The sequence below is a fragment of the Ischnura elegans genome, chromosome 6 (genome assembly GCF_921293095.1).
Source record: "Ischnura elegans chromosome 6, ioIscEleg1.1, whole genome shotgun sequence".
Classification (NCBI taxonomy): Eukaryota; Metazoa; Arthropoda; class Insecta; order Odonata; family Coenagrionidae; genus Ischnura; species Ischnura elegans.
Genome location: NC_060251.1, coordinates 109,104,531 through 109,125,865, shown reverse-complemented (window position 1 = coordinate 109,125,865; position 21,335 = coordinate 109,104,531). Strand labels below are relative to the sequence as shown.

Here is a 21,335-nt window from a genome sequence, read left to right as displayed (position 1 = left end):
GTTTTATAAAAAAACGTTTTTTATCGCGAACTTAAAAGAATAAAATAATTTTTATGAGTCTCACAATCAGTCTCTTAATAAATTGCTTCATATATAACGTGAAAACGTTGGGCGCATGTCGTACCATAGCACTCAATGTATATACTTAACAATGATTGAAATGTAAATAACTGTAATTTACTGCAATTCGTAGTATCATTATACTTTGATGTTAAGCATAAAATGAATTACTTAAATAAAACTAAAAACTCTCTTCGTTATACTCATGATACGATACTCGTATATGAACTGAAACGTTCCCTCCCGAAACATTCGTCCGGTAATCATTAAAACTAGCAAAGAAAATAAAATGAAATATTCCTGAAAACAATGGTAATGGATAATATGACTATCATATCCAGCGAAGGCGTGCAAAAATTCCCATGATGTTGATTTTGTCACAAGGACATTGCCTGAATCAAACGATTGCAAAAAATGGGGCATTCGTGACGGTGGCCTAGTTGCAGAACAAAATGGCAAGCCGTAACCCGGGATAGATTCGCGAAGATACCGAAAATAAGGTCGCAAAAGTAAGGGATAACATCGTAAAATCGACCGCTTTTGGGCAAGAACCACGCCTATAACCCTCCTAACTGATGTGCGTTCCAACGGTCACGGAAGTCGGGCTAGGGTTCAAAGAGGAAGTTAAAAAAAAAAAAAATTGGAGTAGTAATGAAGGCGAAACACGTAGAAGGGTCTTTTTAAGGGTAAGGTTGCATGCAAAGGCGGACGGACGTGGGGTTACTCGTGAAGGGAAAGACACGCCACCTAGCAGACCCTGATGGGCGCCCTCACGCCCTTGGAAGGGAGAAAAGACTAATGAGAAGAAATGGATTCCATTTATCGATTGCGGTGAGGCGGAGACGAACAAGAATCGTTTTCCGTTTCGCGAAAATAAAGTAAAAAATTCCTATGGAAACAAAAATTGAGTTCAATTTGAAAAGATCCAAAGGTCGCACCATCAAATAAGCACAACAGGAAAACGCTTTGCGTTATTGTCAGTGGAAGTCTCTGATAATTGTAATGTAAAAACGTCACACAGCTTCAATCCACACTAATTTATAATGGTATGTGTCACTAATTTAAAGTCTCATTGCCCATTCGTCGTTGTTTGGTGGAGATCATTCATTCTATACCGGAAGATGTCAAGGTTTTGATTACCACAGAAATATTCTTGTTTACGTCAAAGTCAAAAATCTGTCTGTAACAAAATTTTAATACCAAACATTCTCCATCCCTTTTCTCACAAAACATTTCCATAATTTTGAAAGATAATGCAAAGAAAGGTACACCAGTGCTAGATCATGAAAAATCTTAAGTGAGAAACATACTAGCAATGCGAGAATTGTATCTTAATATAGCGGCACAATGCAAGGAAAAAAAGTAACGCCCCAGAAAATCAAGAAAATGTCGTTTCTTAAACCGCCATATTGAGCGGTGGCTTGGAATGACTAAAAAATGCTCAGTGAACATGCTCAAAATAGGTGATAGGAATTAATTGAAAAAAATCTACCTCTATTAAATGAGTACTAGCATAGTGTAAGTATATACTTTTATATACTTACTCTATGGTAGTACATAACGGCGAAAATTTTAGAACTGACTTCCGTTCAACTAGTTTATGCAATGCTTGTATCGTAAATTTAAAGTCAGTAATAGCTTAAGACTATTGCCATCAAAAAAATGATGAAACTGAACGTCGAAATCGACCGTATGAATTGAATCTGACAGAAAAAGAGCATCTTGAATACAATAAATATACAAACCAAAACTAGTAATAATTTAACCGTTAAAAAAATCGGATTATACAGGGACGAATATGAACTGGGAAGAGTAAAATTATCGACTTAAATAATGAAAAAGCACAGTACGACAGTCAAGTCAAGATCTAACTGACTCGGCTCACTAGAGGGTAACGTACCAGAGACGTAATGTACAAAGGAAAATGCATATTATTTTCAAATGCATTATATTTTCAGGAGCAAGAAAATATATCAAAGAGAACTAATCCAAGTGAAAGCAAAAATTACCTTCAAATACTACCTACTAAGGGAACGTATTGAGAAAGGCAAGAACATTTTCCTATGGTATAAAATGCTTTTTCCTGAATACATGAGAAATGAATGCGAAATATGCATGAAAATTTCGAAATTACACACAGTGATGATAATTGGAATTGTAGAACCACTTGGGATGGAGGAATCGCCCGCCAAAGCAAATTTATGAGCTTAAGTAGGATTTTATTAGATTTTCTGCAGGTAGGTAAACACGACCGTAAATTTAATCCTAATATTTTCAGGAGAGTAACCACCTAAGTAAGAGTAAAAGTACCGGAATTTGTACTTGTGGAGGAAAATTGACTACGTGAAAAGCTCTCGGGAATGCCGCCGGGTAAGGGGCCAGGATACTGCTAAATTTGACAGCACGAGGAAGATGTCTTCCACCAACTGAGTTGCTACTTAAATTCCATCGCTGCAAAAACAAAAACAAAGATCCAATTTACCTTTCAGCGAGAAATAACACCAGAAGCGAAGAGCCGAAAGTTTCAGTATATTCAGAATACACACATGGTATTGTGACTGTTGAACTTCAAGAGGTGAAATGCTTTCGCGTCCATAGAGTTTACCTGATGGATTAAGAGTGAACGTACGGTATTGATCAACGAAGGGCAGGTAGCATTGGGCGATGGTGACTACACATTGTGCTTCACGTCCAATAAGATGAATTATTATCAAGCGGGACGAATCGAGCGCAAACATGCAAACATTGAAGCCGCTCCACTTTGCCCACGTCATCGCTGTGAAAAAATCTTCGGCGATACATGAACACGATAGCATTGGAGTGGCATTCATCGCAACGATTATTGACGTATATTCCAAATATCCTCCACTTTATAGTTTCTTTTTCATTTCTGTGCAAACACTAAGGCGTAAGCCGAGATAAAATGCAGTCAGCTGTAATAGGGTGGTTTCCTATTATTTTTTTATTGCCTAAATCGAAACATTATTACCCCTGGAGTACGCATTTCACGCTCTTAGATTTTCTAATGACGATATCTATTTTTCGCAATTAAACGAAAAGTGAAAATTTTCAAGCGCGCGAGAACGCGACGGCTACGTAGGAATGATGGGAAAAAGTCCGTGTGACGTATTTCTGGTTCCCGCTGCCGCCCTGTGAGGTGACTTTGAGGCGAGGCTTGAGCGCTGATACGACGCAGGCTGCTATCAGGTAGCTGAGTACCCTGCTACCAGGTAGAGCTTGGCTTAAATATGGATTATTACTACCTTATCAAACGAAGGAAACTTTCCGACCTTTAACAATTTTAATAAGTGATTATGGAGATGTTTCCCTGAGCTCTGTGACTCATGCATGCATTGGTAATCTCAGACGATGTAAAACTCCTATCTACTCGTATAGAAACTAGGTCCCTGTGACGTCAAGTGGAGTGGAATCGCATGGGCGCCAATCTGGCCTTTTTCAAATGAGGATAAAATTGACCATTGCCATTCGTCTACACTGGGATTTCTAAAACCAAATAATTTGTATATTATGAAAACCCTAATGGTGGGTAACGAATATCAATGAATGCAATTCTTCCTCTGAGAACATAGCTCCAAAAATAGATTATCTCTTCAGCCCGGAACAACGCATGATATAACCATACGAAAATCAGCTGCATAATGCTGTTATCCAATTTTCATTTATTGCCCATAGTGAAAGGGTTTGGAAAAAAAGGACTGTAGTTTCTGTTTTTAGGTTTGTCACCTGCCTATCGCACCATTGGCGAAGAAAATTCTAAGACCTAAACCTTATTAGTTGATGACGTCACGACCCCTTGGGAAAAGCTATTGTGACTGCCATCGAGTCAGGAACTGGAATGCTGTAAAAGTTTCGACGTTTGACTCGACCATAGTCCTCAGGGCTGATTATTATCATTTCAATGGCAACCAAAATAATTCTAAAATGCCAATTTACTAGCTGGCTTTAGGAAAGAATTAAATTGATCATAGCCTAAACATTATATGATTAATTATACCCTTAATGCTACCTGCTCTGCATGCTGGCAGATTCATTTTCAATGCCTTAAACAATTTCTTAGCAATTTTTTATTTAATACAATAAATCCCCGAACTATGACAACGGATTACGTAGGTATGACCCGTGTACAAATATCTTTAGAAGTAATCGCACAGAAATCATAGCTTGAAATGGGCAATAAAACAGTAAATACTAAATACTATTGCGACTTTATACTCAGGTATTTCTTAAAACTTTGTCTAAAAGAAAGCATGCGTTCGAATGTAAATTTCATCTTAATGGTCGATATGAATCGTAATCCTGGAGGTAAACTTGTACGGAGGGAGTGGACATAATAATTCTGGAATAAGTCGCTAACAACATGCCCCGGATTCATGGGGGTCATCAAGATAACAGCAAGACCCGCTGATAAATTTAAGCGCCTAAAACTTATCTTGAAAAATCTTTTGCCGAAAATTGTAAGGTTGTCCTTGTACACGTTAAAAGCGCAAAAAAGAATACCATATGCCACCGAATTTTAGCCGCATTCGAATATACTTTAGCATATATCAGTCCATATAAGTTCCTAAAACATGTGAAATTTTGGCTATTTACATGCAAAAATATTATGGGGCATATCACATTGAAGTATTTACGAACCATACTTCTTTTTTTGTCTAATTTTATTTCAATACAATTGTTTTCATTCACTGTACCACTATTTATTTATCACTGCTTTATATTATTTGTGTATCAATGGTTCATCTAGAAAACTTTTTACTATTCATATGTAGCACGCAGTATTACGATTTTTTTCTGAAGGTGATCCCACAAACAGGCAAAGCCTCTGCAGTCACCTAAAGCACCACAATTTGTTTTTGAATCCATGACATTTGAAAGTGTTTAAGGAGCAATAAATATATTATTATAATTATCAACCCTTATACGGGGTCTCGAACAGGGACAGTTTGATCCCAGTGCAAATTATAGCCGCACCCTTTCCGGCCGAAATATAAAAAACATTTTTTTTAATTTTCAATGTGAACAAGCACTGTCTAAGGTATGAGGCAATTTGGCTTACATGTATATGTTTTACAATTCGGGGATTGGGCGAGTTTCATACCGTCTGAGTGAATCCGAAGTGCTGGTTTGCTCAAATACGTCACACTTACGTTTCTTCATTACGTTCTTGAATCGAAGTCGCGTCTATAAGCCGCGCACCGGTGGCGTAACTATGTAGGTACATGCTTTGGGGGGGGGGGGAAGGAATGAAAGGGTCTGGGGAGGCAACCCCCGCCCAGAAAATGGGAAAATTTCAGAAAAATGACATGCCTGGAAATATATTTTACATCATTTTTGCAATTAAAGTTTGGATTTCACTCGTTATTCCACGGGAAATCATCACAGCAGGGAAAAAATTAGTAGGTATACTAAAATATTTTCTGAGGAGAAGATGAAATGGACGGAGAGGAAAAAGAACGACGAAGTGCTGGATATGGTTGGCGAGGAGAGGCAGCTTTTAGATGAGGTACGGGGGAGGCAGAAGGTATGGTAGGAGGGAGTACTTAGCGGAGAGGAGATGTTGAAAATGGTGTTAGAGGGGAGAATGTTAGGGAAACGAGGGAGGGGAAGGAAAAGATTAGGATTTTTATATAGATTGAAAGGGAGAAGGCCTTAAAGTGAATTGAAGAAGGTAGCGCTGGAAAGAAAGGGAGGCTCTTTAGTACTCCATGGAAACCTACCTTAATCGGTAGAATACTGTAATAATAATAGGGAGGATCTATCCCCTATCTATACCCCCATAGTTACACCACTGCCGCGCACCAATTTGGCTCCTCTGGACTCTTGTTATAAAACAAATTTTACATAAAACCAATTCTATAAGTAACTTGTCACATATAACATGTTTAAGTATATAACATTTTTCACAGAGGTGGCATAGTGCCGGAACGCCGTTCCAGCACTGATTAGAAAAGACATAATAGTCAAATAACTCTTTTTCAATTTTGGTGCCTCAAAAGTTCTAGTATACACCCAAAACAAATTTTTTTATAATAAAACGCTAATAGATACTTGTAATTGAAAACATACGGTGTAATGTAACACTAGTAAAATAAAGTTAAGGAAAATGCGTTCCGGCATTGCTAATTTTTCCATGACGCCACTGATGTTACACAGTGTAAACGCACCTTAATGGTTAAAACTGGATGTTCGATTTTAACGATATCGATTTTTCCATCACTAGGATAAGTACAGCTTGTGTGGTGGAGTGCGGTTAACTACCTTACTTCTTACTCACTCTGAAACGCCCCCATGCATCGCTAGTAGAAAGCTCCAGCCAGACGCAAGACGGCTATTAAACGCGGCGACGGCCTTGCCTCCTTAAACACTGCAATTATCTCCCCCTCCTCCCCAACAACGCAACAAATCCCTCTTCCCCAACCTATCAAACGCGATCCATTGACGTAAGTTAGCAAAAAATTGATCCGGTGCACATTGTGTGCTTTTCCATAGAAGAATAGACACAATCATCAGCCTAAGCGACAGTTGTTACCTTATGATTAACGATGGAAGAGGGTCAAAAGCGAGTCATGCAGCCAAATATCCTTATCGATAATGGTCATTTAACCTTTCAATGATATATGTCAATAGAAGCGCCGCCGGGGGAAATGCTTGATATCAACATCCATAGCGTTTCATGAGTTGCTCGGCGGATCAGTTGACGTCAGACGGTGCGCTTACATCGCTGGAGAGCTAGCGACAATGGGGTTGACGTCACCAAGCACTGTAACTCATTAACGAGCTAGTCATCAAAGTCAGGTGTGCAATAAGAATGAAGAAAACTGATAGGGGTCAATCTCCGAAGCTCAGTTCCCTCGATACACACATTATGTACAAGCGACTGAAAGAGGGCGGGCCGGGCAGTATTTCAATTACAAGAATTTTAAAATACGTATTTGAAATAAATTTGTAATTTCTATTTGGTATTTCAAATGCACGACCTTAATTTATTTTGATCAGCAGATTTTTGGTCTCTTGTCATTCTAAAATAAAAATACATTAATGAAAAACTTTTGAAGTGCCGTAAACGTGGGATACTTTGGCTCTGGGGTCCTTCTTTGGCCCAAACTGAGGAAAAAATACATCATACTCTGGTTACCTAAAGGATTACTCTAGTTTACCCCTTCTCTAGCCATACCCACTCTCTAAACCCATACTCTGGTTTTTCAACTGATTCCAGCCGTTTCCAGTAGGCTACTGCATCAAGCTTTTAGTGATCTATTACAAGCATTTGATTGTTCATCATTTGGATTAGCACTTGTGGTTTTCTATTCTTCGTGCAACCACGTGTTTTTCTGTGCTCTTAGACTTCTGTTTGTGAAAACAATTCTACATCTGCTACAAGTCTGGTAAGTTTCTATTTATGAGCACAATGTAATATTTGAGACACTGATAAACACACCTGCAGTTTCATAGCTTGCAAAACTACCGAATAAAAGTATCGAAACGTATACCAAAATCTCATATAATATATCATTTTATAAATATGTTGGCATATATTTATTTTTTTTAATGAGACAAAACTATCTGCAAGCAACATTCTGCGGCTGTTAGTGTCACGGATTAAGCTACGTAATAGTATAATATTTACGTAGATAGGGATTTAAAATTACAAATAATTTAAATCGATTATTTTAAAAACACTTAAGTAAAATATTAAATATAAATCAACACATATTTGAGCATACTTTTTTCACTTTCTTTAAAACGAATATATTTAACTTAAACCGCATTTAAATGAGTTTTTATACAAAATACCTACATTGATTTCCTCCTGAGCCCACGTCTTCCTTTGGTTCTAGCTATACTTCCATTGCTTTTGAGTGGGTGACATAATCTTGGGCCTAAGTAACCCAAAGTCAAGGGTAAAATTGGCCCAAGTAGAAATACTTTTTTAAATAAACAAGAAAGGAGCGTTAAACTATTCAGATACAGTATTAAAGATAGTCTAAATGGGTTATAATTTTCTTAAGGCCTGAAAAAGTAAAATAGAAAAAATAAGAGAAGAATCCAAAAAAAATTGATAGTTGGCCAAGGTAGCCCGTATCTACAGTAGCTCTGACAACAATTCTGTAACATTATGCTTTAGAGATAAGTATTTCGCTTTCGTTAGAATGGTTTTTTCATGTTAGCAGCTACCCATAACGTGCCAAGGCAGGTTATATTTTTTACGACCTCTAAGTTTCCATACAAATGTATTTTGTATTTTAAAAGATACTTAAAATACTAATTTGTAGTTTGTTTATCAAATATCCAAGTAATAGGTATTTTGTATTTCAAATACATTTGGAGTTGTATTTTGCATTTCAAATACTCCTAAGTCTGTAGTATTCCCAGCCCTGAATTCCAACGTACACTTGGCAATTTTGCAGTGGGGTGGACCGCAAAGCGCCTTTTTTTAGGAATAAAATTTTCCCTATGCAGCAAAGTTGCCGGGTGATACCAGGGTATCTGATTTTTTTCAAAATCGATAGCGACATATTATATTAATATAATGATCAGGCTAAGATAATATTATACACTGTTACCCGAGACCTAAAGTTAACATGTTGTGAAAATTCAGGCGATATTGGGAAACAAACCCCTATGAAGGAGAATTCCATTTAAATAAGGCTTTTTTGATAATGACCAAAGGCGACTATAACTTTCAGCATAATATCAGTTAAATGTAAAGTTTCTTTCAAGAACAATTAGCGCATGAACTATTTGCATTTTGTGTACACCTCTCTTTTCTGGCTGGCTGGTTCAGCACACTCGACACAAATGCTAAACGATATCGACTCACTAGCAATATCCGTAAAGATGACATTATTGCGGTAATAAACATGAACTTAAGAGTAAGATGACAGCCGAAATGGTGATTTCGGTTGGGGCAGGCAACCGATGAAAATGTAGTTAAACATTTGGATCGATAACTGAAATAATAATGAGGGCATTTAAATGAAACGTAATCAAGAAAGCTCTGACTGAACTGTGCAATAACTTTTATCACGTGCCATAAAAACAGAATTGAATCCTTAAATATTATGAATTCAGATATCTCAATCCGATTTTCTGAAAAAAAAAGCCGTAAATTTGACGCCTTAACTCAGCGACCACAAAGACGCGCTGTACATAGCGGTGTTGCTGTAATGTAGCTTATTTAAAACCTGTCTGTAAGAACCTTAATTTGATGACGATTATTTTTATATAGAATAAGCGACCTTTCAGAAATTAGTCTTCCAATTTGAGTGACAGAATGCGCAAATGGATAATGGCTGACTGCGTGATTAATCACGCGAAGCTGACATGTGACATAATGCTAACTACGACTTCGAAAAGAGAACACAATTGGTTCAAGAACTCAGCAACCACGCCTTTTGGGTGACAATCTTTTCGGATTTCCGCGAAGGCGTTAAAATTTGAAGTTACAACATCAGAGATAAGGGAAACTAATTTAAGAGGGATTAATTTTGGATTAAAAGATGACAATTTAGCATAAAATATTCCTCGAATTCCCGGGGGAATACTTTGTTTTCCTCAACAGAATCTAACCTAACTCTTATTTTGAAATTTAGGAGGCTTAAAATTTGAAGAAAGGAAATATAGCTACCATATAGGAAACTCATAAAAATTTATCTCCAAAAATATAGATCTGATATATTGAAAGACTACTATATAATTATTTTCAAGAAGTGATTTCTCCCACAAATGAACTTATTATTGGCACCTTTAATGGGGTACCCTCTAGCAAATACTTTTCCATTTTCCACGAAATTCATAAAAAAATACTAATGCATTTCAACTACAAATATTTGCTGATTTCGCGAGGATATTTCCGAAAAACTTTAACACCAAAAAGCGTCATAATGAAGGCACGATTTTGCTTCTAAAAAAACATCAAGTAAATTTTAGTCCACAAACGTTTAAAAAGATAAATAGGTATCCTCCTCGATACTTAGCTGTGACGCGATGTAACGAAGTAAAAGTAATCGAACTGCTGTTACCGATTACATCTTTGGTAATTTTACTTGTAATCGTTACTTGTTTTTAAATTCATTTCTTTCATGTACTAATATTCATTTAAAATGTGATGTACCCGATCCTATGAGATTCATCATTCATCTTACACACTCATCGCTCGATCACCCAGTATCATTCCATGGATTTTATCCACGATTACTAACGTGACGACCTCTTCGTACGACGACGACGTAGGAATGTTAATTTTCTAGTTCCTAAGCCTAATCTTTCCTTATTTAAAAGATCTTTCTTTATTTTGGGCCGAAGATTTTTAATATATTACCTTGTTCGATAAAAGAGTTAAAGAGTATAAATAAATTTTGTAAAAAGGCCAATGATTAGTTGTTATCCCATGATAGTATAAATGTTTTTTTTTTGTGTGTTTGTGAATACATACATATTATTATATATTATTTTATATATTATATTTATATTTTTGTGAAAGAAGAAAAAAGAAATTTATTTTGTTCTGCATATATATAATATTTTTTTTTTTTAATAATAATAATAATTTATTCTTCCATGCATACATATTTTTTACAGACTATTACATCCATTCAAGAAAGTAAGGTAGCCCATAAGGCAATAAGCCTGTGTTTGGGTATTTTGCTCTTGTTTATTGTAAGTTATTGTCACATATATGTTTCATAATGATAATGTTTCAGAAAATTATATATACTTTCTTTTTGTTTTCTGTCCTGCCTTGAATTTAATTTTTAAGATGGTAGCTTCCATGCTGTTTTTTTATTTTAACGATTGAAGCTACCTAAAGCTTCATTAATTTTGTGTTGTTAAAAAAGTGTACATTCAAGACTGGAGTAATAAATTCATCCATTCATTCTTTCGGGCGTCCTGAAAGTTCGACGCCACTTGTGCTGGTACGACCACAACCGGATACAGCGAACCACTTCTGCGCCATTTAAATTGATGGTGCAGAGTTTCCCTAGTACTTACTAAGTCTTTTCTTGGTTCAGTGACATTTTTTCGCTCAAAAAATAATGTTTAGTTAGCATGCGAAATTCAGTTTTTTCCGTTATTGATAAAATTCACAAGGTTGTCTTCTTTCAATGGCTGTCCAACTCAAACTAAGGGACGGAACTAGCTCAAAATTTCACGCCTGTTTATTAATAGATGGTAACTTACGGGATAGTTGTTGTTTTTATGCTATGTGGGAAATTCAAAAAGTCACGGACTTATCAAAAAACCCTCGGAACTTCATTCACAGGCGTAAAATTGTTGGTAGAACGTATTTATTTATCCCTAAAGTGCCTAAATCAAACTTATCAATTAGCATTTTATGCCATGGTATCTAATCATAATTATAGTACTGGTTTGCACATTAGTGCGTCCTGTTTGATAAAATATAGACAGTGATTGCAACAGGTACAGGAGCAAAGTTACAAGTCATTATGTTATCGTCTATCCACAGATTTTTCTAAGATTAATTATAAATTGTAATTAATAACAAATTTTCCACCGTAAATGAAGTGTACCTACTTTATTTCAAACCTGCCGTGTGAACGGCCGTGAAATTATGATGAACTGCCTTGAGAAAAAAATCCTCTGGACCGGGAATCGAACCACGGTCCTTCGACTCTCATGGCTACTACGCACACTACTACGCTATCCTGGTTCTTAAAGTTTAAAATATTAAAACAGGTTTAAATTGCTATGGGAATCAAAGAACCTCGATAACATAGCGGTCTGCGCACTGGTGTGGAAAGCCAAAGATCCGTGGTTCGTTTCCGGGGGATGTACATATACATATACACCACGGGAAATTTTTCTCACGGCAATTCATCTGAATAGGGTAGTTTCCTTCATTAAAGAAAACGAAAGGCATTGATTGCGATTCTTTACCCACCATTAGTGTATTCATTATATACACATTATATGGTTTTAGAATCCTAATTTGAAAAAGGCCAGATTGGCGCCCATGCGATGCCACTCCACGGTACGTCACAGGGACCTGGTTTCTATACGAGTAGATAGGAGTTTTACATCGTCTGAGATTACCAATGCATGCATGAGGCACAGGGCTCAGGGAAACCTCTCTTAATAATCACTTATTAAAATTGTCTAAGATCGGAAAATTTCCTTCGTTTGATAAGGTATTAATAATCCATATTTAATCCAAGCGCTACCTGCTAGCAGGGTACTCCGCTACCTGCTAGCAGCCTGCGTCGTATCAGCGCTCAAGCCTCGCCTCACTGTCACCTCACAGGGTGGCAGCGGGAACTAGAAATACGTCACACGGACTTTTCCCATCATTCCTACTTAGAAGCCGTTGTTAGCCGTGGCTTTTCCGCGCGCTTTTAAATTAATCGCGAAAAATATATATCGTCACTTAAAAATCTACAAGCGAGAAATACGTATTCCGGGAGTAATAATCTTTCAATTTAGGCAATAGAAAAATAATAGGAAACCACCGTATTGTGATCGCAATTTAGCCCGCATACATTTCTTCGATATTTTTCCCATCGCTGATACTAAGGCACCGCTATTCGTCGACTGCAGCGGACGATGACTGAGATTCCGGAACACGATTCTGCGGGAAGTAGGTGAGCGGCGGGTGGGGGGGAGTGCATCGGAGGAAACATTCCAGAGACGGCCGCCGCAGGGGCGGAAACGCAACCTCGGCTTTCCCTACGATACACGCCTCCCTGCACTTCGATCGGGGCAAAAATTTCTCCCTCTCGTAACTGATAGAGAGAGAGCTATAACCTGAATTGACTGAAATAAAGGAGGTAAGTTCGCGACTTCGCGGTCCAAAACCTGAACTTTTCGCATAAAATAAAAGTACTTTGTTCTATTCCACACTTTATTTTAAATAGTACGACCCGGGTTTCTGCATATCATGCTACCATCACGTACCTACAATTCGGTGGGTGGAGGGGGGGGGGGATATGAAAAAAGAGGGATGGGAAGGAACATTGATGACGGGTAAAGCTGATTTTGAAGAAAGGGGAGGGGGAAGGCCTTGGGCTGGCGATTGCATAGGCGATACGGTATGTTATGGTATTTGGAGGAGGCGACCGACAGCTGAGGTCATTTGCGCCATGAGGGAAGGGTGGGGAAGGAAGGGTGGAGAGAAACCCGGCGTCTGCATTAGCCTGCTCTTAACGAAAGGCGCCAAGGGGACCACGGCTTAACGTCCCATCCGACGGACGGAGTATTGATCTTGAAATGTTCCCCACACAACATTCAAGCTGGGATCGGGCAGTCTCTGAAAATTCTCTGCCGCCGCTGGGATTTGAACCCGAGCCCGCCGGGTGGGAAGCCAACACTCTAGCCACCACACCAACCCGATCCCCTATACGACAAAGGAAAAAGGGGGGTTCTCAAAAGGTTTAAAAAAAACATGAGGAAATCAAGGTTGAGGGTCGTAGGTGGATGGTATTGTGACATAAAGTAATGGTGACTGGGAGGGGAACACACGGTCATTACAAAGTTTAGTGGGGCAATTCACAATCTCAAACTGTTCTAAGAAGTCCATTTTTCTCCCCTTGTCGATACAATGTAAAATCTTAGGTTCAAAATTACACCAATGGTTTTCGTTTCATAAATGTTTGGCTATTCCAAAGGATTCATCGTTATTTAAAAAAACATCGTCGGTGTTCTTTCATTCTTACGTTAAAATTTCTCCTAGTTTGTCCAATATATTTAATATCACACTGCAAATGATAAACACCACTTTTCTGTAGATCGTCATACTTGTCCTTTGTATTAAAAAGGCTTTTACCCACTGACACAGGATTGTAAAATGACACTTTGGCATTATGAATTATATTACACAATTTGTATGATACATGGGGTATGAAAGGTAGCTTTTTTATGACGAAGGAGTTCCACAAAGTAACGCCGGAGACCGTGTCTGATATGAACTTTTCGCAATTAATTATTAGATTTATTTAAATAAGATACGGAGGAGACAGAAGGTATGGATGGAGCGAGTACTCAGCGGGAAGGGGATGTTGAAAACGGTGTTAGAGGGTAGAATGTTGGGTAAACGAGGGAAAAGAAGGAAAAGAAAAGGATTTTTAGATAGAATGAAAGGGAGAAGGCCTTATTGTGAGTTGAAGAGGGAAGTGGTTGCTGGGAAGGGAGGATCCCAGAATTGTACTCAAGCACTCCATGGAAACCTTCCTTAATCGGTAGAATACTTTAATAAATAAATATTCGCAAAAACATATATTTTCATCCAAGATCACGCTAATTGAAAATTATCCATCTTCAAACGGTTGGACATGGATTAAATATAGCTTTTAAAATCAAACTTTTTTGAAACGTATTTAAAAACATGATTACCAACTGAAAACTTGCAAAAAAAAACAAATAAATTACGATAATTAACAAAAAAGATTTAATATTGCACTAGTAGGTGGTACCAAGTGGTATCTAAAGGCGTTAACGGGTAAACCCGTTCGCCTCCTTTGCATACCCAACCTTCCATTTAGTTTCTAACACCCCCTTTCGGCATAGTAATCGCTCCATCCAAAACCCACATGTCTACCCCGTAAGATTCTATCCCATCACGCCGAGCACTCTGTTGTTTTTCTTTCTCTCTGTCCACTTTGACCTCTATCGATACCCATATCTCGAAAGCCGCCAACCTTTTATTAGGAATTAAGGCGCGGAAACCCAATTTTCCTTACCTCTAGTCAATTAAGAACAGTGAGATGATTATATTTGGATTTTTTTTCCTGGGAACGAAATACATTTCGTACTCCGCACCATCCTCCTCCATGGAACATAGCGAAGAGAGGCCAAATTCGAGATTAGTTGTCACGATAAACACTGCAGCGTTTTCAATGTGTAAGGTAAATTAGGGTGGCATTCTTTTCAAGAACGCAGAACAAAATACATGCTAAAACTTACTCCGCAAATTCGGTGAGAAGTTTTCCCAAATTATGCGAAAAATTATTATTATACTTAAACTATTCTACTGATTAAGGTAGGTTTCCATGGAGTAATTAAGAAAAATTCAGTGAGCCTCCCCTTCCACCAAGCACTTCCCTCTTAAATTCACAATAAGGACTCCTCCCTTTCATTTTATCTAAAATCCTATTCTATTCCTTCTTCTCCCTCGTTTACCTAACATTCTACCCTCTAACACTGTTTTCAACATCCCCTCCCCGCTAAGTACTCGCTCCACCCTTCTAACTTCTGCCTGATCTGTATCTCATCTAAAAGCATCATCTCATCACCCACCATATCCATCACTTCGTCGTTCCTCCTTCTCTCCGTCCACTTCACTTCTCCATTCGTCTCCACACCCACATCGAACGCCTCTAGTCTTCTCTCGTCCAAGCGATTCATGCATGAGTTATATCATGCAAAAATATTAATGCAAATAGTTAGTATTTACAAATATAATAAATTATTATCTAACATGCATAGCCTATTTTACCTAAAAAAAAAGGTCAAGTCCGAGTGAAGCTATTCTAAAGCTAAAATATGATCCTTTGTATTACGCGGGAAAAACGACACGTTAAACCTATCGGTTCTGCAGTCTATTTCCTTAACATTATCCATTTGATCGTTTTTACCATAAAAATAAGGCTTTCTCAAAATATCTTGAGCATGATATACCTATATAGTTTTCTAATTGAATTTTCTGCAAAAGATTTGATCAAATTTTTCTCCTTCGATCGATTAGACTTTCCCATTCTAAATTCCTAAAACTGAGTACCTTATGAACTCTGCGTGCAGCGGTTTATGTTACAAAATTCCTTTTGTAGCTGCTTCACCTCTGTCAAAGTGTTCTTTTTCCTTTATACCTCGTGAGAATGGGCATATGGGGAAATAGAAAACGCTGAGTAAGCCCTTGGCCATCCTGTTGACCAGATGTGTATGACGGAATACACATCAGTGGAGATTTTCGCACTGTTAGCATGATGATGGCGTTAAGGACGTTTTTTATTTTTTTTATGGTGTGTGCGATTGCCTAAACAGATGCTTTTTGTCATCCGGTTGCTTTTTCCAGTGCTTGAAAGGTTTCCAAGTGTCATAAATTGAGTTTGGTCTCAGTTTTAACGCCCTTCATGCCTTGAAAAACTAATCAACTCGTGGATGGCGCAGTATTCTTGGAAAATATTTGTGAGATGTACTGAACCTTTAACTACTTGCTTATTTTTAACCATTGTATTGACGTAGCTACGTCAGGAGAATGTCATTTTTAAAGATATTTTGTATACATAGTATTCTATCGAGGCATAATTCTTATTTTTATTGATAAATTGCTAATAAAATTAAGATATCAATTTTAACAATCGTCGAAAGTGTCTCCTCTTAATATTATGTCTAAATTCTCATTAGATTATTGACGCTAAGTAAAAATTTATCTGTTTATTTTCAATGGTCAAATAACGTGGTTGATCGCTAGTTACTTTTGCAACTTAAAGCCAGTGGTTAACTTTGATACAGTCACCCGAAAATGCACAATAATTGGAAAATTCCTTGAAGTATGATTCACGTTGAACTGCAATCGAACGAGGATGGCCCGAATTTCCACCGAGTGCCCCAATAAGTTTACTGACTATGTGCTATGATTGATTTTTCCTTAGTAGCTTTCCATTTATTAGGTCGGTGCGTACTGAAGTACATTTTCGGTTAATTTTTTTCTTCTCCATTCAGTGACTCATGCGTATGTTGCCACCTTAGGGCATGACTATTTTAGGCAATATTAGGTACCAACTATTAAAATCCTTAATTAGTAATGTACCTATGACTGACATTCAGATGAATAAATTTCCAATCATATACGTATGCTACAAAGAGCATAAAAGCATTTTTCCGGAGATTTAAAGGTCAATAAATTTTTTTATAATTCTGAATTTCACTGACAATTATTGATAAGATTATTAACCACATACAGCCAAATAGCTCAGTTAGGAAAGCGAAAGATTGAAGATCTAGAGGTCTCTTAGGTCATATCTTTGTTTTACAAAGAGTATAGAAGCATTTTTTCTGGCGAATGAAAGATTAATACATCATTTTTTTACAATTCTGACTTCCATAGACAATTATTGATCACATTATTAACTATACATAACCATATTTTCATCCAATTCTCTAACGCGCCGAAATAGCTCAGTTGGGAGAGCGTTAGACTGAAGATCTAAAGGTCCCTGGTTCGATCCCGGGTTTCGGCAAATATTTTGCCGGCCTCGGTGACGTAAAGTCTTCTCCTTTTACAATTTCATTTGAAAACCTTATAATGGCAGGTCTTTGCCTAGCCTAATACCGTGCAGTTGTTGATGGATCGTCACTGCATCATTTCGTCATTTCTCTCATAGAAAATTCTACACTGAGAGTGAAGCTGAGACGCAGAAGTTAATACCAATTATTTGGCCCAGCAGCAGATGTAAACGGCAGCTGTCCGACAAGCGAGCGCGTGTCTGAAAGGCTAGGCTGCTAGTGCTGCATGCCTGGTGAGGAATCACCCCATTCCACACACCCTGGTAGTTCTGCTGTCTATTTCCCTAATCACATCCTTGTTTTCGTTTTACCATAATTATTGGGCTCTATCAAAATATATTGAATATCAAGCGAAAATTATTCTACTTGCAATTTTCCCAAAAGATTCCCTTTCTATGACTTTCCCATTCTATATCCCTGATCAATCTAGTGACACAACCATGTTTAACGTATTTTATTAAATTCTGCTCGTCTCCGTAATGCATCCATATCCGTAACCATTCCTTTTTCATACGGATCCAATATACTAGTTTCATACACCAAAAGAGGTCTCACGAGAGTATAATAACATTGCTCTTTCACTTTTTCATCGAATTTTCGAAGGGTTTTTTATTTAGCAAGTACTACTTCCATTTCCGGTATATTTTCTAGTTTCGAAAGATATCGAGCTTGAGGGTTATACTGACAAAAAGTGATTGGATTTCGTTCGAAAATCCTGGGAACCACTATTTGAAAGACATTTCCTATCCCTGTACAGGAAAAAATAGTATCACAAGAGCCTACTTGACGCGCACTTTAGCGGAAGAAAGATTTTCAATCGAGGAGATTCAACTGTCATGCCGCAACCACAGCGTCATGTCGAGAAATAGGATAAAAGTCGATCGAGAAACAAGAGGATTGGACCGTTTTTTCCGGGAAGCGGGAGATATCACGGTGAGGGACGGGAAGAAACAAAAAAGGATCGCCGAGAGCACCAGACATGCCTCGCTCAGATTACGATTGTTCCCGCGATCGTCCTGACGATAGTTGGCAGAACTAGTGGCGTGAACCATGGGCGTACTCAGCGGGGGGCATGCGGGGGCAGCAGTCCGCCCCCCCCTAGAAAATTAATATAGCTCAAAACGAAATATTTGAAATAATTTTCTTTTGAAGAAAAATTATATAAAATAAGACATGGAATCAAATATATATCTCATTATTTTTTCCATCAATAATTTTATAAACTAATAAAGCGCTGTCATAATTTTAAAATTTTGGTTTCCTTAACCTTTTCCGCGCTAAAATGTTACAATTTGAACGACCACGGCTTGCCGGCCCGTCCTCCCAATATTTTTGATCCTGGGTACGCCCATGCTGTGAACGCATGTCCGGATAATAGTATTCGAATTATAATTCGCGTATCATTGTCGGACGAATTGTATACTATTGTCTAATAAAAAAAATAATTCCGAACGTTGCCACTTTATCACTAGGCGCTGCGAAACCGGGAGAGGAAACAACAAAAGAAAGACGAAAAGTTTGTGAAGCTCTCTTCCTTAAGGCCTGTTTACACGATACATTAACACGTACGAGTTAATGTACGTTTGCGTGAATGATTTTTGTGGACCGGAACGGAACATGTACGAATGCATGAACCAAATTAGAACAGGTTCTATTTTCTGTGCATGCATTCGCACAAGTTGGGTGGTTACACGGTGCATTTTGGCGTTCATTCTCGCGTTCATACATTTAGACATTAACCCGTACGTGTTAATGTACCGTGTAAACAGGCCTTTAGACCATATAAACCAATAGAGGTTGATGATATAAAGTATATGGTCTATGATTTATATGGTCTAAGCTTCCATCGCTCCATTTTTTACAATAAGTTGTCTTAGCAAGGAAGAATATGGATGGAAGAAGAATAATACGTTAAATTCACTTTGAACACTGTTAAATCTTAACCCTACATACCTCCGCAGCTATAGTTTTCACCGTCGCTGTGTGAATGCACGGTAGTTCTTACTATCGCCGGAACAATCGTAATATGAAAAAAGCAACAAGGAGGTTGGAATATACTGGAGATGGCACCACTGGTTCTGAGCGTGGAGCGGAGTCCGGCAGGAATGGGGGTGCTTGGGTAGGATAAGCCACGCCTACTTCGACCAAAACATATTTCAATTTCATAAGGGTTCATGCGTACGTTTTGGTGAAATTTTAAAGATAACTCGTACAAGCATTAAAATACTCTTTGGACCGCACGCAGTGAACTTTCTTTAATTTCTTTATTGGTTGACTTCGCGAATTTATATCTCAAACACATATCTTTCCAAGGAAAAATATTTATCAATCACCACGGTTACGTTCTACAACCAGCTCAGCTTAAAATAAAATTTCACGACAGTAAACTAGTCATTTTCCTGCACTTATAGCGGCAATTAATTTCATTACAGCCAAAGGAAATAAAAGAATTCCAGTAAAACATTATATTTTCAAGGATATCCCAACCAGTAAAGTGGCTAACAGGACACAGATTTTAAAGGTACTTACATTAACCCATTATAACCCAATGTTGCTTCAGAGCAACGTCAAAAATTTATAAATTATCTGCTATATTTAGGAAACATCTAAACTACGAATTATTTTGTGGTGTAAATTGTATTAACGAAACATTTATCTCCCATGATAATTACGATCGAGTGCAAAATTTTCAAGTTTTCAAAATGAAAGATCTTGAAATTTCATATCTCCCAGAAGCAGCTCTGGGTTGGAAAGGGTTAATAAAAGAATCGCGAATAATGGGAAAACTCCGATGACTATCAACGATTGAATAAATGATTTTGGTTGCATTTTTCACTCAATTGGCGCATTTGCGGAACAAAACTTTGCCATATCAAAAGATCTGTCAGAGACTAACAAGTCCAAAAATAGTCAAACTAAGATGGCGGCATAAAAGTGATTTTGGTTGCATTTTTCACTTAACGAGCGTGATGCGCCCGATCCCAGCGGGCTTCCCCCGCTCTTTTCAATGCAGGTCCACAGAGAGATAGGCGCGTTTCTAATTTTAAAATGTAGAAAAAAAGGCAGGGTCTTAGTACGAATTTAATTGGAATGTTCATGTACAAATTGAGGTCAGAGGACCTCTTTAAACACAACATTGGAAGTAATTACACTATCCTCTGTTAAACGCACATGATGACTCATACTTACGTATCAACAGGAGACTTGAATGTGGAATCAGCCGCATTTTGATAAAAGTTATTCAAAGAATGCGAGATATTGTTGCAAATGAACAAATGTATCAGTTTGTGCGCCGTTAATGTCAGGAATATTTACCGGTTTTTGTTTTTTTTTTTTATTATTTAAAAACCAAATTTAGGAAACAATAGCAATATTTAGGAAGTAAGATATGCCGTCGCATGTTCTCTGATAAATTCTGTGCATTTTTGTGCCTCATTTGTAGAGTTTGGTTGCGTATAAGTTGAGAAAAAGGTATCTATACAGTAGAAATAATATAGAAGATATTTTTTAGGAAAAAAATCCCGAATTTTTTAGGAAAAACTATGCCATCTCAAAACGTCTGCCAGAGACTAACGAGTCCAAAAATAGTAAACTAAGATGGCGGAACTCTGATCACGCTGAAGACTCCGAAACAGCGCGTCCAGAAATTCCAACCTGCTCGGAGATATCGCAGTGACGGACGGGAAGAAAACAAAAAACGATCGCCGAGCGCACCATAGAAAAAAAAGAATCGATAATTTCGTCACTAGAGCGAATACCGCCAATTCGAGTCCGGAGATAAAACGAGAATCGTTCGGATCACTTTGTCCTGACATTGCTTTCCCGCGGTGCATCGAGGAGACAGGAAAAACTTCGCATGCCGGGACTCTCAGACAGAGAAATTTTTTGGTGCCTGGTGCAAAAACGAAGAACGTTGTGCGGCCAGAAAATCCAAACCTGACAGGCAAAAGAGTTTCCTAGAGAACGAAATTTTCTCTCGCCTCATATCCGCGGATTCCAAGCAGAGCCGATCGGAT

At 37.8% G+C, this 21,335-nt stretch overlaps 1 protein-coding gene and 1 non-coding gene across 3 annotated transcripts in view; one reads left to right on the top strand and one right to left on the bottom strand.

The window, feature by feature from the left end:
- The window catches only part of LOC124161497 (protein FAM13A), a 395,360-nt gene that overhangs the window by 351,786 nt on the left and 22,239 nt on the right, over positions 1-21,335 (bottom strand). The window lies entirely within an intron of this gene.
- Trnaf-gaa lies at positions 17,201-17,273 on the top strand. The gene has a single exon. It is a non-coding gene; the product is annotated as a tRNA-Phe (tRNA).